This window comes from Giraffa tippelskirchi, chromosome 11 (genome assembly GCF_054371585.1).
Source record: "Giraffa tippelskirchi isolate mGirTip1 chromosome 11, T2T-mGirTip1v1.2.pri, whole genome shotgun sequence".
Classification (NCBI taxonomy): Eukaryota; Metazoa; Chordata; class Mammalia; order Artiodactyla; family Giraffidae; genus Giraffa; species Giraffa tippelskirchi.
Window position 1 is genome coordinate 61,235,755 of NC_137285.1, and position 17,744 is coordinate 61,253,498.

At 41.6% G+C, this 17,744-nt stretch overlaps 1 protein-coding gene across 7 annotated transcripts in view; it reads left to right on the top strand.

The window, feature by feature from the left end:
* Positions 1-17,744, top strand: part of FHIP1A (FHF complex subunit HOOK interacting protein 1A) — a 381,881-nt gene that overhangs the window by 202,741 nt on the left and 161,396 nt on the right. Inside the window, exon 1 of one of the 7 annotated variants that reach the window (XM_081544007.1) lies at positions 16,406-16,517. The exons of the other annotated variants lie outside the window; for them this stretch is intronic. The gene's annotated coding sequence lies outside the window, so the exon portion shown is untranslated. Of the gene's footprint in view, positions 1-16,405; positions 16,518-17,744 lie in introns of those variants that run through there. 7 annotated transcript variants of the gene reach the window in all.

Consider the following 17,744-nt stretch of genomic DNA (forward strand, 5'->3'; position numbering starts at 1 on the left):
GAAGAATTGATGCTTTTGAACTGTGGTGTTGGAGAAGACTCTGGAGGTCCCTTGGACTGCAAGGAGATCCAACCAGTCCATCCTAAAGGAGATCAGTCCTGGGTGTTCATTGGAAGGACTGATGTTGAAGCTGAAACTCCAATACTTTGGCCACCTGATGTGAAGAGTTGACTCATTGGAAACGACCCTGATGCTGGGAAAGATTGGGGTCAGGAGGAGAAGGGGGCGACAGAGGATGAGATGGCTGGATGGCATCACCGACTCAATGGACATGAGTTTGGGTAAACTCTGGGCGTTGGTGATGGACACGGAGGCCTAGCGTGCTGTGGTTCATGGGGTCGCAAAGAGTTAGACACGACTGAATGACTGAACTGAACTGAACTGATATGGTACTTGTTTTCCTTCTTTCTGATTTACTTCATTCTGTGTGACAGACTCTAGGTCTATCCATGTCTCTACATATTACTATATTTCATTCCTTTTAGTGGCTGAGTAATATTCCATTGTGTATATGTACCACATCTTCTTTATCCATGCATCTGTCATTGGGCATTTTGGTTGTTTCCATGTCCTGTCTATTGTAAATAGTACTGCAGTGAACACTGGGGTACATGTGCCTTTTCAAATTAAGGTTTTCTCAGGACATATGCCCAGTAATGATATTTCTAGATCATATAGTAGTTCTATGTTTAGTTTTTTAAGGAACCTCCATACTGTTGTCCATAGTGAATATATCAATTTACATTCCCACCAATTGTGTAAGAGGGCTCCCTCTTCTCCATACCCTCATGCAAACCAGTTTCATTTACCTAGAGTGAAATGTTGAGAGAATCAGTAGTCAGACTTGAAGAAGCTTTCTTAATAAAGTAGGACAGATTATGCTATGCCCAAGAGACCGATAGTCTGCCAAGATTTGGTCACTGACTTTTATTTAAAGGTGTTTTGCCATACGGCTTTTGCAGAAAGCTGAAGATCAGGTCTCAGATTCTAGCACATTTGCGTTAATAAGTCGTGTTCTTGAACTAGAGCTGGTAGCACCTGTGTTTCCAGGTGGAATTCGAATGGGCTTATGGGAAATGGGGAAAAGAACTGCCTGGGCATTGAGTGTGTAGAGAGGGATGATTGTTTGGACAGGATAGTTGATGAAATATTTACTGTGACTGCAGGGCTCTGCTGTGTTTTCTCTGGCCTTTGCCAAGGACTATTTCCACTAAATTAAAAAAAAGAGAGAAACCCTAAAAGAGTGTCGAGTTTCAGAACATAAAAGTATGAAGCCAGTTATGTAATATGGGAGGAGATTTAGAACTGTGATAGTTATTTCTTAAATTTATTTACACACCACTTTGATACCTGGGACAGAGGACAGATCCTCCCACTTCATCTTAAAAGAGAAATCAAACATGACATTCTTTGGCTAAAAAGAGATTCTCATAATCTCCAACAGGAAGTACTTGATTCTAGTGAGATTTCCTACCCAGAGGAGCCCTGCTTAATTCAGTGCCTTGTACCGCTGTCTCTGTTTATGCTGTGAGAGCTGTATCTCATTTTTAAAAGGAGTGAGATAGCAACTAGAAAATAAGAAAAAGTGTTTTGGTTTTTTTTTAAGTTCAAACACATTAAGCATTATTTTTAACCCAAATTCTTCACTTACTACTTCCTTCTAGTCCATATATGCGTTCTTTAGTATTTGACAATTAAAGAGTAATCTAATGTATTTTTATTTTCATATCATCGTACAGTGTTAAATGGCATGACAGGTGATCTTAGATCCATGTGATATTTTGTAGGAAATGTTTTCCTGGACTGTGAAATGAACAAGGAACATCTATGATCTTTTTATTATTTATTGTCAAAATTATAGCAACCTAAAGAAAAGCCCCCCTTGCTCTCTCCCCACCCCCATGATTTTAAACACCTTGAGAACCACAGTTTTGACTCTGAGAGAGAGATGGAGACATTCAGGGGGATGGACGTGATCAGGAAAAGGGCGGTATGGGATGGTGCTTACCAGAGAGATGGTGTTATGTATTATTTAAACAGTGAAGGCAGATGTTGCTCCTGGAAGCCGAAGTAGCACTGAATTAATAGTCTGTTTCCTGAGGCGTTTTTTGAGTCTGAAAGATTCAGAAGGAGAAGACAGAGAATATAGAATGAAAGCTGAAGGGGCTATTTCAGGGCGAAGGCAAGAGGAGGTGCCAGAGGAATGCTGAGCAGTCAGGCAGGCTTTACCAGGCAGGTTTATGAACAGGTTTGGAAGAGGCACAGAGAGGGAACTAGGAAGAGAAAGCAGGGATTATAAAACAGGATTGCCTAATTTATATGGTTCTGTGCTGTGGAGTAACTCACTTTTTATTTCATCTTTGACTATCTCAGAAGATGCAACATTTACAATGAAAAACATCCTCTTAGGAACTTAAGATCTAGGCAGGCATAGTAAGTGAGGGGAGAAAGACTCTGAAGACCCGCCTTCACGCACAGGATGGTAACATTGAGTGTGCTGAGGTCTGATCGCTGGCCAGTATTGTCTCCTTAGGTTACTGGCTCAGGAATTGTTAGCCTTTTGCCTTGGATGGGATCAGGAACCAGAAATAAATGAATGACTGGCTGTGGCCCCAGCTGGAGCTATGGGTTGAAGAATGAGGGGCGAGATAGAACAGGCGATCTTCTACTTGCCCTCTAGGTTAACAGCAGCACGCCACTGATCCACGGTCATTGGTTGAACCAGAATGTCAGCTGTGTACTTGCACAGAAAGGCTCTCAGGATCAAAGTTTGACTTTATTACTTTTGCAAAGCTTAGAATTTGGGGGCTAGGAAGTTCGCTGATGACATAGTGGATAGGAATCTGGGCTTTCACTGCTGTGGCTGGGGTTCAGTCCCTGGTTGGGAAGCTGAGACCCTGCACTGTATGGTGAGGGCCAAAAGCGGGGGGGTGGGAGGAGGGGAGGAAAGGATTTGAGGGCTAAACAGAAATTGGGTCATTTGCCCAATCAAAAAATGGGCCAAAGAATGAAACAGACATTTCTCCAGAGAAGACATACAGATGGCTGGCAAACACACGAAAAGATGCTCAACATCACTCATTATCAGAGAAATGCAAATCAGAACCACAGTGAGGTACCATCTCACGCCAGTCAGAATGGCTGCTATCCAAAAGTCTACAAGCAATAAATGCTGGAGAGGGTGCGGAGAAGAGGGAACCCTCTTACACTGTTGATGGGAATGCAAACTAGTACAGCCACTATGGAGAACAGTGTGGAGATTCCTTAAAAAACTGGGAATAGAACTGCCATATGACCCAGCAATCCCACTGCTGGGCATACACACCGAGGAAACCAGAATTGAAAGAGACATGTGTACCCCAATGTTCATCGCAGCACTGTTTACAATAGCCAGGACATGGAAGCAACCTAGATGTCCATCAGCAGACGAATGGATAAGGAAGCTGTGGTACATACATACAATGGAATATTACTCAGCTATTGAATGCATTTGAATCAGTTCTAATGAGGTGGATGAAACTGGAGGCTATTATACAGAGTGAAGTAAGCCAGAAAGAAAAACACCAATATTGTATATTAATGCATATATATGGAATTTAGAAAGATGGTAACGAAGACCCTATATGCAAGATAGCAAAAGAGACACAGATGTAAAGAACAGACTTTTGGACTTTGTGGGAGAAGGCAAGGGTGGGGTGATTTGAGAGAATAGCATTGAAACATGTATATTGTCATATGTGAAACAGATCGCCAGTCCAGGTTCGATCCATGAGACGGGGTGTTCAGGGCTGGTGCACTGGGATGACCCAGAGGGATGGGATGGGGAGGGAGGTGGGAGGTGGGGTCAGGATGGGGGACACATGTGCACCCGTGGATGATTCATGTCGATGTATGGGAAAACCAATACAATATTGTGAAGTAATTAGCCTCCAATTAAAATAAATGAATTAACTAGCACATGTAAATAGACAGCCAACGTTCCCTGCATGACTCAGGGAACTCAAACTGGGGCTCTGTAATAACCTAGAGGGGTGGGAATGGGCAGGAGGTGGGAAGGAGATTCATGAGGGAGGGGACATATGTGCACCTGTAGTTAACTCATGTTCATGTTTGACAGAACAAACCAATATTGTAAACCAAACGTCAATCAATCAAAAATAAATACTTTTAAAAATGTTAAAAAGAAAAAAAGAAAATTCCCAACCTCCTAGCCAATCAAGCCCCGGTTCCCACTGTCTCTTCTCACACTTGAAAACTCGCTTTTTGCCCAAAACCTTCAGGAAGAGTGCTCCACTGTTTGTGAGGTGCTGTACTCCTCCCATCCATGAATTGTTTTCCCTTAAGTAAAAGACATCAAACTTGTTAAAAAAAAATAAAATAAAAATAAAAACTGCCTGTAACTTTGAAGGAACACTTTTTTCAAAACTTCAGTCCCAAGGTAAACCACGGGAAGCTCAAGCAACAGCTTTTCTTCCTTTTGTGTTTGGTTGTAATTCCTCCCTGTGGGCAGTGTCAGGCTTTCTTTGGAAGGCAACACAAAACAGCACCTGCATAAGGTTCGGTCAGGTCAGTAGCTCAGTCGTGACCGACTCTTTGAGACCCCATGGACCGCAGCACGCCAGGCCTCCCTGTCCATCACCAACTCCCGGAATCCATCCAAACTCATGTACGTTAAGTCGGTGATGCCATCCAAACATCTCATCCTCTGTCTTACCTTTCTCCTCCCGCCTTCAATCTTTTCCAACATTAGGGTCTTTTCAAATGAGTCAGCTCTTCACATCAGGTCGCCAAAGTACTGGAGTTTCAGCTTCAACATCAGTCCTTCCAATGAACATCCAGGACTGATCTCCTTTAGGATGGACTGGTTGGATCTCCTTGCAGTCCAAGGGACTCTCAAGAGTCTTCTCCAACACCACAGTTCAAAAGCATCAATTCTTCGGTGCTCCACTTTCTATATAGTACAACTCTCACATCCATACATGACTACTGGAAAAACCATAGCTTGACTAGATGGACCTTCGTTGACAAAGCAATGTCTCTGGTTTTTAATATGCTGTCTAGGTTGGTCATAACTTTCCTTCCAAGGAGTAAGCGTCTTTTAATTTCATGGCTGCAGTCACCATCTGCAGTGATTTTGAAGCCCCCAAAAATAAAGTCTGCCACTGTTTCCCCATCTATTTGCCATGAAGTGATGGGATCTAATGCCATGGTCTTAGTTTTCTGAATGTTGACCTTTAAGCCAACTTTTTCACTCTCCTCTTTCACTTTCATCACGAGGCTCTTTAGTTCTTCTTCACTTTCTGCCATAAGGGTGGTATCATCTGCATATCTGAGGTTATTGATATTTCTCCTGGCAATCTTGATTCCAGCTTGTGCTTCATTCAGCCCAGCATTTCTCATGATATACTCTGCATATAAGTTAAATGAGCAGGGTGACAGTATACAGCCTTGATGTGCTCCTTTCCCTATTTGGAACCAGTCTGTTGTTCCCTGTCCAGTTCTAACTGTTGCTTCCTGACCTGCATACAGATTTCTCAAGAAGCAGGTCAGGTAGTCTGGTATTCCCATCTCTTTCAGAATTTTCCACAGTTTGTTGTGATCCACACAGTCAAAGGCTTTGGCATAGTCAATAAAGCAGAAATAGATGTTTTTCTGGACTCTTGCTTTTTCAATGATCCAGTGGATGTTGGCAGTTTGATCTCTGGTTCCTCTGCCTTTTCTAAATCCAGCTTGAATAACTGGAAGTTCATGGTTCACATACTGTTGAAGCCTGGCTTGGAGAACTTTGAGCATTACTTTGTTAGCGTGTGAGATGAGTGCAATTGTGTGGTAGTTTGAACAATTCTTTGGCATTGCCTTTCATTGGGATTGGAACAGACACTGACGTTTTCCAGTTCTGTGCCAATGCTGAGTTTTCCAAATTTGCTGGCATATTGAGTGCAGCACTTTCACAGCATCATCTTGTAGGATTTGAAATAGCTCAGCTGGAATTCCATCACCTCCACTAGCTTTGTTCATAGTGATGCTTCCTAAGGCCCACTTGACTTCACATTCCAGGATGTCTGGCTCTAGGTGAGTGATCACACCATCGTGATTATCTGGGTTGTGAAGATCTTTTTTGTACAGTTCTTCTGTGTATTCTTGCCACCTCTTCTTAATATGTTCTGCTTCTGTTAGGTCCATACCATTTCTGTCCTTTATTGAGCCCATCTTTGTGTAAAATATTCCCTTGGTATCTCTAATTTTCTTGAAGAGATCTCTAGTCTTTCCCATTCTGTTGTTTTCCTCTATTTCCTTGCATTGCTCACTGAGGAAGGCTTTCTTATCTCTCCTTGCTATTCTTTCGAACTCTGCATTCAGATGGGAATATCTTTCCTTTTCTCCTTTGCTTTTCGCTTCTCTTCTTTTCCCAGCTATTTGTAAGGCCTCCTCAGACAACCATTTTGCCTTTTTGCATTTCTTTTTCTTGGGGATAGTCTTGATCCCTGTCTCCTGTACGTTGTCATGAACCTCTGTCCATAGTTCATCAGGCACTCTGTCTATCAGGTCTAGTCCCTTAAATCTATTTGTCACTTCCACTATATAATTGTAAGGGATTTGATTTAGGTCATATCTGAATGGTAAGTGGTTTTCCATACTCTCTTCAATTTATGTCTGAATTTGGCAATAAGGAGTTCATGATCTGAGACACAGTCAGCTCCCGGTCTTGTTTTTGCTGACTATATAGAGCTTCTCCATCTTTGGCTGCAGAGAATATAATCAGTCTGATTTCGGTGTTGACCATCAGGTGATGTCCATGTGTAGAGTCTTCTCTTGTGTTGTTGGAAGAGGGTGTTTGCTATGACCAGTGCGTTCTCTTGGCAAAACTCTATTAGCCTTTGCCCTGTTTCATTCTGTACCCCAAGGCCAAATTTGCCTGTTACTCCAAGTGTTTCTTGACTTCCTGCTTTTGCATTCCAGTCTTCTGTAATGAAAAAGACATCTTTTTTGGGTGTTAGTTCTAAAAGGTCTTGTAGGTCTTCATAGAACTTGTTAACTTCAGCTTCTTCAGCATTACTGGTTGACTTAGACTTGGATTACTGTGATATTGAATGGTTTGCCTTGGAAATGAACAGAGATCATTCTGTCCTTTTTGAGATTTCCTCCAAGTACTGCATTTTGGACTCTTTTGTTGACTATGATGGCTACTCCATTTCTTCTAAGGGATTCTTGCCCACAGTAGTAGATATAATGGTCATCTGAGTTAAATTCACCCATTCCAGCCCATTTTATTTTGCTGATTCCTAAAATGCCACGGTGAGTGGCTGAGAGGAGATACCCCATGTCCAAGGTCAGAGAAACCCCAGTAAGATGGTGGGCGCTGAGAGGGCATCAGAGGGCAGACAGACTGAAACCACAATCACAGAGAACTAACCAATCTGATCACGTGGATCACAGCCTTGTCGAACTCAATGAAACTATGAGCCATGCCATGTAGGGCCATCCAAGACAGATGGGTCATGGTGGAGAGTTCTGACAAAACGTGGTCCCCTGGAGAAGGGAATGGCAAACCACTTCAGCATTCTTGCCTTGAAAAATCCATGAACAGTATGAAAAGGCAAAAAGATAGCACACTGAAAGATGAACTCCCCAGATCCATAGGTGTCCACTATGCTGCTGGAGATCAGTGGAGAAATAACTCTGGAAAGAATGAAGAGACACAGCCAAAGCAAAAACAACACCCAGTTGTGAATGTGACTGGTGATGGAAGGAAGGTCCGATGCTGTAAAGAGCAATGTTGCATAGGAACCTGGAATTTAGGTCCATGAATCAAGGCAAATTGGAAGTGGTCAAAGAGTAGATGGAAAGAGTGAACATCGACATTTTAGGAATCAGCGAACTAAACTGGACTGGAATGGGTGAATTTAACTCAGATGAGCATAGGGTTATCCTCGTCCAAATGAATATTTAATAAATATTACTTGAGCAGGAATGAGATGGGAGGCAAAATCTCTCAGCACCACTGACAGCATTTGTTAAACTCTTTACCTCCATGGGGCAGGGAGCCAAGGATAGTACAGAATACATTAACAGATGTAACTTCTGCCCGTGGAGACCAGGAGCACCATTTGTGAGCTTATTCATGTGTGAAATTTACCTCTGTTGTCATTCTCAGCTGCTAATCGGGTAAACATTGTTTGGGGCAAGGAATTGATAATCGTGGCCCGTAGGAGGCCAGCACTGAGGCTGACTGCACCCCAGGGCTTCACCTTTGTTCTTGCCCTGCTTCTTTCTCACTGAGCTGCTGGAAGTGCTTTTTAAATACTGTGCTTGGTCCAGTTACTCCTTGTGTTTTGTAGAGGTATAAATACATTTAAAGAGATTTTTTTTTTTTTCCCCCTCCCTCCTGTACCTCTCAGTCTTGACATATTGTGATCTGGATTGGAACTCAGTTTGGTCACAGATTGATTCATCTTTCTTTTGGGGGCAGGTACCTTTTAGGAGGCCTAAATGTTTTTCTTATAACTGTAAGTATGAAAGTGTGGCTGGTCCTGGACAAGGTTGGGAAGCGGAAGGAGAGGTTTCCTTCTCTGTGCCCTGCACACCTCCTGCTTCGTTAGCTGTCCACTCCCCACCCCATCAACATTTTATTTATTTTGAAATAATTTTAGATTTACGGAAAAGCTGCAGAAGTAATGTGGAGTATTTTCATATACCCTTCAGCCAGCTTCCCCTAGTGTTAACGACTTACTTACTTAACCCACCAGCTCACTGACATGTGATTTCTCCTGAGCATGTTTTTTTAATCTCTCCTGTCCTGGAGACCTTGCCATTCTTGGGATTCAGCCATGGCATAATTTCTTTCTCTTACCGTGGAGAATCTGGCCATCTATGAATGGATTTTAGTGATTTAAAAATTTTTTTTTAATATTTTTTAAAAATTAAAAAAAGCTCTTTTATTTTTTAATTGAAGGATAATTGCTTTACAATGTTGTGTTGGTTTCTACTGTACAACAATGTGACTGATTTAAAGTTTTATCTTTTTATGAGGAGTTTTACATTCTAAGACATTTTTCTCTGGTAACAGTAGTAGTGAATCCAGTGGTAACAGTTTCTAGTGACCTGTTCACATTTCAGAGTCAGTAGAATCTAGGTGAAGGAGTCTTTCTGAATTGAGAGACTTTTGAAACTGCTGTTTGTTCATTTATTGATTCTTCCATTCAGTTAGCATTTGCTGGCTGTCCCATATGTGCTAAATACTGTCCTAATCTCTGGAGATACTTGAACTTCAAGATGTAGCTCTTGCCTTTAAGGAATCTATGGTCTAGTGGAAAAATACACGGTTGTAAAAAAATACACGGTTGTAAAAAATTACACAGTGGTAGAGAATCAGCCTGCAATATAGGACACCCTGGTTTGATCCCTGGGTCAGGAAGATCCCTTGGAAGGAAATGGCATCCCACTCCAATATTCTTGCCTGGAGAATCCCATGGACAGAGGAGCCTGGCAGGCGATGGTCCATAGTGTTGCAAGAATCGGACGTGATATATCTCTGTGGCAGAGATATATTCAGGGTGCTTGGAAACACGTGAAAAGAGACCCAGAAACCTAGCTTGATCTGACAGATCCTCACTGGTTGCCGCATCTGGAAGGAGCACTTCATTCACTGTGAAATACATATGTGCTGTTCAGTTCAAAATTATAAATAAGGTGGCCTAGGTGAATCTGGGGGACTGTCAGTGCTTTGTTATCTTACAAGTGGAGAATACATCATCTCTCTGTGAAGTAGAGTTAGAATATAGTTACCAGATGCACCCACCTGCAGATTGTGGTTATCTTTCCAGCCCTTTTTCTGTGCATATGTTTACCTTTAAAAAAACTAGAATACAGTAATTTTATAGATGCAGTTTTATATCTTGCTATTATATTTAACTATACGTGTGTGTATGTGTGTGTGTATACACACAAATAATCTTTCCATGTCAATAAATATACTTTTCCGTAGATAGCTGTGAGAAGTTGCTATAAATCACAGGGAGCCCAGCTTGGTGCTTTGCGATGACCTAGACGGGTGGGAAGAGGCAGGGGAGGGAGACTCAAGAAGGAGGTGATATATGTATCCGCCAGGTCGCTTCAGTCGTGTCTGACTCTGTGCGACCCCATAGACGGCAGCCCACCAGGCTCCACCGTCCCTGGGATTCTCCAGGCAAGAATACTGGAGTGGGTTGCCATATAATTAAGGCTAATTTGTGTTGTTGTATGATAAAAACCAACACAACATTGTAAAGCAATTTCCCCCCAATTAAACATAAAAGCAAAAAAAGATAAAAAAATAAACTTTTAACATCATGTTTTTCAATATTTTATTATGAAAAATTTTATCATGAAAATCTTACAGCATAGCTGAAGTAATTTAACAGTTAGAACCTATGCATATTATTTCGGTTCTACTATTAACTGATAGACAGAGTGCCTGATGAACTATGAACAGAGATTCGTGACATTGTACAGGAGACAGGGATCAAGACCATCCCCAAGAAAAACAAATGCAAAAAAGCAAAATGGCTGTCTGAGGAGGCCTTACAAATAGCTGTGAAAAGACAGGAAGCAAAAGACAAAGGAGAAAAGGAAAGATATACCCATTTGAATGAAGAGTTCCAAAGAATAGCAAGGAGAGATGAGAAAGCCTTCCTCTGTGATCAATGCAAAGAAATAGAGGAAAACAATAGAATGGGAAAGACTAGAGATCTCTTCAAGAAAATCAGAGATACCAAGGGAACATTTTACACAAAGATGGGCTCAATAAAGGACAGAAATGGTATGGACCTAACAGAAGCAAAATATATTAAGAAGAGGTGGCAAGAATACACAGAAGAACTGTACAAAAAAGAGTGTCACGACCTAGATGATCACGATGGTGTGATCACTCACCTAGAGCCAGACATCCTGGAATGTGAAGTCAAGTGGGCCTTAGGAAGCATCACTATGAACAAAGCTAGTGGAGGTGATGGAATTCCAGTTGAGCTATTTCAAATCCTACAAGATGATGCTGTGAAAGTGCTGCACTCAATATGCCAGCAAATTTGGAAAACTCAGCAGTGGCACAGGACTGGAAAAGGTAAGTTTTCATTCCAATCCCAAAGAAAGCCAATGCCAAAGAATCTTCAAACTACCACACAATTGCATTCATCTCATACGCTAGTAAAGTAATGCTCAAAGTTCTCCAAGCCAGGCTTCAACAGTATGTGAACCATGAACTTCCAGATGTTCAAGCTGGTTTTAGAAAAGGCAGAGAAACCAGAAATCAAATTGCCAATATCCTCTGGATCATTGAAAAAGCAAGAGAGTACCAGAAAAACATCTATTTCTGCTTTATTGACTATGCCAAAGCCTTTGACTGTGTGGATCTCAACCAACTGTGGAAAGTTCTGAAAGAGATGGAAATACCAGACCACTTGACCTGCCTCTTGAGAAACCTGTATGCAGGTCAGGAAGCAAGTTAGAACCAGACATGGAACAATAGACTGGTTCCCAATAGGGAATGGAATACATCAAGGCTGTATATTGTCACTGTGCTTGTTTAACTTATATGCAGAGTACATCATGAGAAATGCTGGGCTGGATGAAGCACAAGCTGGAATCAAGATTGCCAGGAGAAATGTCAATAACCTCAGATATGCAGATGACACCACCCTTATGGCAGAAAGTGAAGAAGAACTAAAGAGCCTCGTGATGAAAGTGAAAGAGGAGAGTGAAAATGTTGGCTTAAAACTCAACATTCCGAAAACTAAGATCAAGGCATCCAGTCCCATCACTTCATGGCAAATAGTTGGGGAAACAGTGGAAACAGTGACAGATTTTCTTTTGTTGGGCTCCAAAATCTCTGGAGATGGTGACTGCAGCCATGAAATTAAAAGACACTTGCTCCTTGGTAAGAAAGCTATGAAAAACCTCGATAGTGTATTAAAAAGCAAAGAGATCACTTTGCCAACCAAGGTCTGTATAGTCAAAGCTATGGTTTTTCCAGTAGTCATGTTTGGATGTGCGAGTTGGACCATAAAGAAGGCTGAGTTTCAAAGAATTGGTGCTTTTGAACTGTGCTGGAGAACACTCTTGAGAGTCCCTTGGACTGCAAGGAGATCAAAGCAGTTGATTGTAAAGCAGATCAACCCTGAATATTCATTGGGAGGACTTATGCTGAAACTGAAGCTCCAATATTTTGGCCACTTGATGCAAAGAGCTGACTCATTGGAAAAGATTGAAGGTAGGAGGAGAAGGGGTTGGCAGATGATGAGATGGTTGGATAGCATCACCGACTTGATGGACATGAATCTGAGCAAACTGTGGGAGACAGTGAAGGACAAGGGAGCCTGGTGTGCTGTAGTCGGTGGAGTCCCAGCGTTGGACACGACTGAACAGCAATTGGATTGCCTTGACGCGTTTGTTGACAGTCTTGACTGTATTTGTGGGGGTTCACTTCTCAGACCCACTGTTCTGTTCCATTAATCTAGTTTGATTACTCTTATACCACTTTTAATAGTTGTATCTTGTATGGATGTCCATAATTATATGGAATAAGTTTGCTTTTGTTGGGCATTTTGAAGTTTATATTTTTTTGCTATTTAAAATCATTTTTTTTGCTAAATGAAAGAAATCAGAGAAAGACAAATACGATGTGATATTCCTTGTATGTTGAATCTAAAAAAATAAAACAAGCTAGTAAATATAACAGAAAAGAAACGGAATCACAGAACAAACTAGTAGTTACTAGTGGGGAGAGAGAAGGGTGAGGGACTATCTGGGGTAGTGGGGTAAGATGTACAAACTATTACATGTAAAATGAGCTACAAAGATGTATTGTACAACACAGGGAATATAGACAATATTTTAAATAAGTATAACTAGAGTATAACCTTTAAAAATTATGGCTCATTATACACCTGTAACTTATGTAATATTGTACATCAGCTAAACTTCAATTAAAAATGTGATGCATATTACTTCTGTTGTTTAATCTTTGATTATTTAAGTTGCAAGTGGCAGAAATAATTTATAAACAAAACTGAAGGCAAATGTGCACAAATTCAACATTATTGTTAGCTTTCCATAGTGTATTCTGATTTTTCGTTCTGTGACAAGTGAGAGTGTCTGTTCTTGGCAAGAAGGTAGAGTGCTTACTGTGACCAACAGCTGTGAAGTCCTCCTAGCTATGAGAAGAATGTTCACTTTGCTTCTAAATGTCATTTATGGGTCATCTCTCTTATATTGTCAACCATAATTATTAGAGTAGAGAAGCAGAAAGACTGAAAGCTTAAAAAGGACTTTCTTAGAATGTACTATTCTCCATGGGTCCCATAATATGTTGTAAACGTGAATTTGCATGCATGTCAAGTGACTGAAAATGAGAGGCAGATATTTGATCAGCTGTCTAAAGGCATTTACTCAATTACAGAGACAGTTCAGTTCAGTTCAGTCGCTCAGTCGTGTCCGACTCTTTGCGACCCCATGAATTGCAGCACGTCAGGCCTCTCTGTCCATCACCAACTCCCGGAGTCTACCCAAACCCATGTCCATCGAGTCGGTGATGCCATCCAACCATCTCGTCCTCTGTTATCCCCTTCTCCTCCCACCCCCAATCCTACCCAGCATTAGGGTCTTTTCCAATGAGTCAACCCCTCGCATGAGGTGGCCAAAGTATTGGAGTTTCAGCTTCAACATCAGACCTTCCAATGAACACCCAGGATCGATCTCTTTTAGGATGGATTGATTGGATCTCCTTGCAGTCCAAGGGACTCTCAAGAGTCTTCTCCAACACCACAGTTTCAAAGCATCAATTCTTCGGCGCTCAGCTTTCTTCACTGTCCAACTCTCACAACCATACATGACGACTGGAAAAACCATAGCCTTGACTAGACGGACTTTTATTGGCAAAGTAATGTCTCTGCTTTTAAATATGCTATCTAGGTTGGCCATAACCTTCTTTCCAGAACAGCTGTCATAACTCATGTCCTGTGTACTGTCAGATGTGAGAGGTTATCCACCTTAAGCTTTTTTATATGATCATCAGCAAGACATTTAGTTGTGTAAATGATCCTCACGGCACATGTTCTTATTTTATATAGGTATATAAATAAAATTGGACCACTGTGTAAAGTGTCTCCAAATTCTTTGCTTCTTTACTTGATAATTTATTCACTTACAGGAGCAATTTGTGGGGAATTGGCCACCCTAGACATCCTTTTCAGTATTTGTGATGCTTTTCTTGGGGAAGATAGATTTTAAAGGGAAAAACAGTTATTTGGGGTGAATACTTGATTTTTTTTCCATGTTTTCAAAATTTTAGTTTTTTTCCCCAAGTGGACAGAGAAGTAATTGTACATCATAATGTTTTAAGAGGTTTTCTTGTGTTTACAATAATAAAAATTAGTATCTGTGGTGGGAAGACTAATGTACTAGAAAACTAGAGTCTTCATAAATTATTAAGTCATCTCTGTATTCTAGAATGAAAGTTTGCTGGCTGCAGCTCTCGGCAAGCTAGATCTTGGCAAAGCAGAAAAACAGCAGACTCTATCTAGGAGAGCATCATAGGAACTCTCTGTACGAATGGGTTCTTCAAACGGTTATATACGCTTTCTCATCTGTCAGTTATTAGAGATTTCCTTCCTGAGTCATGTCAGTTATTTTTAGCCAAATGTGAACTCTTGTTTGTGTGAAACTTTCATTATCAGAAAGTGAAGTTTCCCTGATAGCTCACTTGGTAAAGAATCTGCCTGCAATGCAGGACACCCTGGTTCGATCCCTGGGTCGGGAAGATCTGCTGGAGAAGGGAAAGGCTACCCACACTCCAGTATTCTGGCCTGGACAATTCTGTGGACTGTATAGTCCGTGGAGTCGCAAAGTGTTGGACACGACTGAGCGACTTTCACCTCATTATCAGACTGTGGTTGAATATAAATATGTTAGAATCTTCTCTCTTTCCTCTTCTTTCCAAGGGGTGACAAGAAGGACCACAACATAGTTAGTCAAAGCCATTTATCCTCCAATCCAGCTGCAATGCTAATTCTAGCTTTCAAGGACAACCTTGTTCCCAGGGCATTGTGGACACGGGTGCAGGGCCACCCTAACCCAGCCCGTGTCTGAGTGAAACCCACCAGATGGTGTAAGGTAGACTGTTAGGTGTGGTTGTATTGGCCTTAAGGTTTTGGCGTGTGAACAGCAGGAGTCCTGCATGAACTTAATCTCTGGTTCTTCTTGATGAGAGACACATTCCTTTCTCGCCGAGCCAGGTGGATGTGCTCAGTTTTCTGTTCAGGAATTTCCCTAGATGAAGTCAGTAGAGGTTTCCCTGGGCTGGGTGAGGCTTCCAGCTGCTCTGGACACCCTCTTTCAGTATCCAGTTTTCCAGTCCCCTACCTGTTTTCCTAATGAGAGAAGAGCCAGAAACTGGGACAGAACAAAAACCAAAGCCAAAACCGTACAAGTTTAAGATATATTTCATCCTTTGGCTCTCTGATCTTCTCATGTAATCATCCTGTTTTCAGCAGCTTTTGATAACATTGCTATAGTCATTTTATTTATAAAGTCATTTTATGCATTTCTCTTTTTTAAGAAAAAAAAGAACTGGGGGATTTGGGTGCTCATATCTTTCTAAAGTGGAAGCTGAAATTTAAGAACATTTAGTTCTCCCTCTTGCCTTTGCACTGTGATCTCTGGCATCACCGTCAAGGTGGGTTTGTGTGTGTGTTTGGTTTGTGGCCAGTTTAGCTGTCTGATGTTTGAGGTTTTCCCCAGAGCTGACTCTTGCCGCTAATGAGCACGATCATTTTATACAGTGTCACTGTAGTGCAGGCATGTTAAATAATTGATCGGGTGTGGCAGGTAGAGAACGGCAATGTGGTCCCTTTGTTGCTATGGTAATACATTTGGTTTAAGGGAACTGTTTCTCGTTTGGACTGCACGGATCTGGTGTCCGTGACAGTTGCCTATAGTTGAGGCAGTTGGAGAGGAAAATCACCTTAAGAGGAAGTGGCCCTTTGAAACAAAGGAGTATATACAGTTGTCCCTCGGTATCATGAGGGACTGGTTCCATGACCGCCCGCTGATACCAAAACCCACAGATGCTTCAGTCCCTTTAATAAAATGGCCATTGTACAGTCCACCCTCTGAACCAGGGTTCCAGCATCCACAGATTTGACCAACTGCAAACTGATGATGCGAAGGGCCGCCTGTGTATCGGACATTTAGGCTTACCACTGTGGAGGGACTTATTTTTTTTTATTAAAAGGCTCATCCTTGGCTAATACATCAGCACAGACAATGAGAGAAGTGACAGTTTTGTTGACTTGTTAACATGGTGGGATTTGATCATTTATTGTATAAAATGGTTATTGTGTGAGGTTTATGTTCTTTTCTCTGTTATCCCTAGGAGAACTACCTTCAAGTGAATTTGACTCCATATTTGTTAGGAATCCTGGGGAGGAAGGACAACATATTCTCTTTCTTTTATTCTCCGTTAAAAAAATCATAAGTCCTTAAAGGTATGGGGTATATTCGTGTATTCCCTGGAGAGGTATTTGTTGAGTATTCGGCGAGGGGTTCTTAGGGTTTGGGAGCACGGTGTGGGCAAAGCAGCTGTGGTCTCTGGTCTCAGAGGTTAGACGCCGCGGCCTGCGTCCGCTCACTTCTGGGTTCCACCTTTAACACTATCTTTTGCCTTATAGACACCTTTCTCAAGTGTTCGATAGGTTTTTAGAATAGTTCCTTTCTTCCTCCTTCCCAGTACAGTCTCTTCATATGAGTTTTTCCTAAAGGTTTGTTAACACCATTTGTCAACAACCGACAAAAATGTCAGTGAAAGCGTAAGTGATGTAAGCACACATCCTTCTGTTGATCCGTGACCTTCCTCACCTCACGGCTTAGCTCAGGTCCGACCTCTGCCATGGTGCCAGCCAAGCCAAGAGCAATCTCTTTCTGGGTATTCTATTCAGTTAATGTGACATAGTTTATCTTGTTTTCATACATTATAATGTAATTTTTTTTGTATTCTTGCCACATATCTTATATGAGTTAAGGCCGAAAAAGAACTAAAAGCCAGTGGCCAAGTCCCAGCCTCCTTATTATATAGAAAAAGGAATCCAACCTATAGAAATGAAAAGATAACTGGTGTGAAGTGTTGTTTCCAAGAGGAAGCGCCAGCAAGTGCCATGCTTTTAACCTGGAGTGACCGTGGGATGATGAACACGAGAGCTGACTCTAGGACCGGCTGTGAGTTGAGGCATAATGGGTTATGACAGTGGTTGCATAATGCAAAACTAATGGATGCAACACTTTATTGGGTGTTTTAATTTGACATGTCAAGCAGTTGGAAGCCACTGCAGGCTTTTGAGGAAAAGCTTAACTTGAGCAAATTAACACTCAAGGGAAGATGCAGGAGATCCCGGCTGCTGCTGTCTGTCATTGCAGTTGGGGACAGGGAGGACAGCAGGATTGACCTTGGAAGGGGAGTGTTTCCGATTTGACACATGGAAACTTAAGGCTCTTTGATTTTGAACTGAGATGCTATAATAAATACATGACAGAAGTAGGAATCAAATTCTCATATGACTTGTCAGCTCCATCTTTTTTGATCAAAGTCGGTTTTCTGACTCCGAATTTTGATGATCATCTCATTGTATTTTCACTTGCTGAACGGTGATTCTAGTATTACTTATCCTGTGCTTATGCTGCTGTAGCCCTAGCCCTGATTGAGATAGTTCACAATCAAG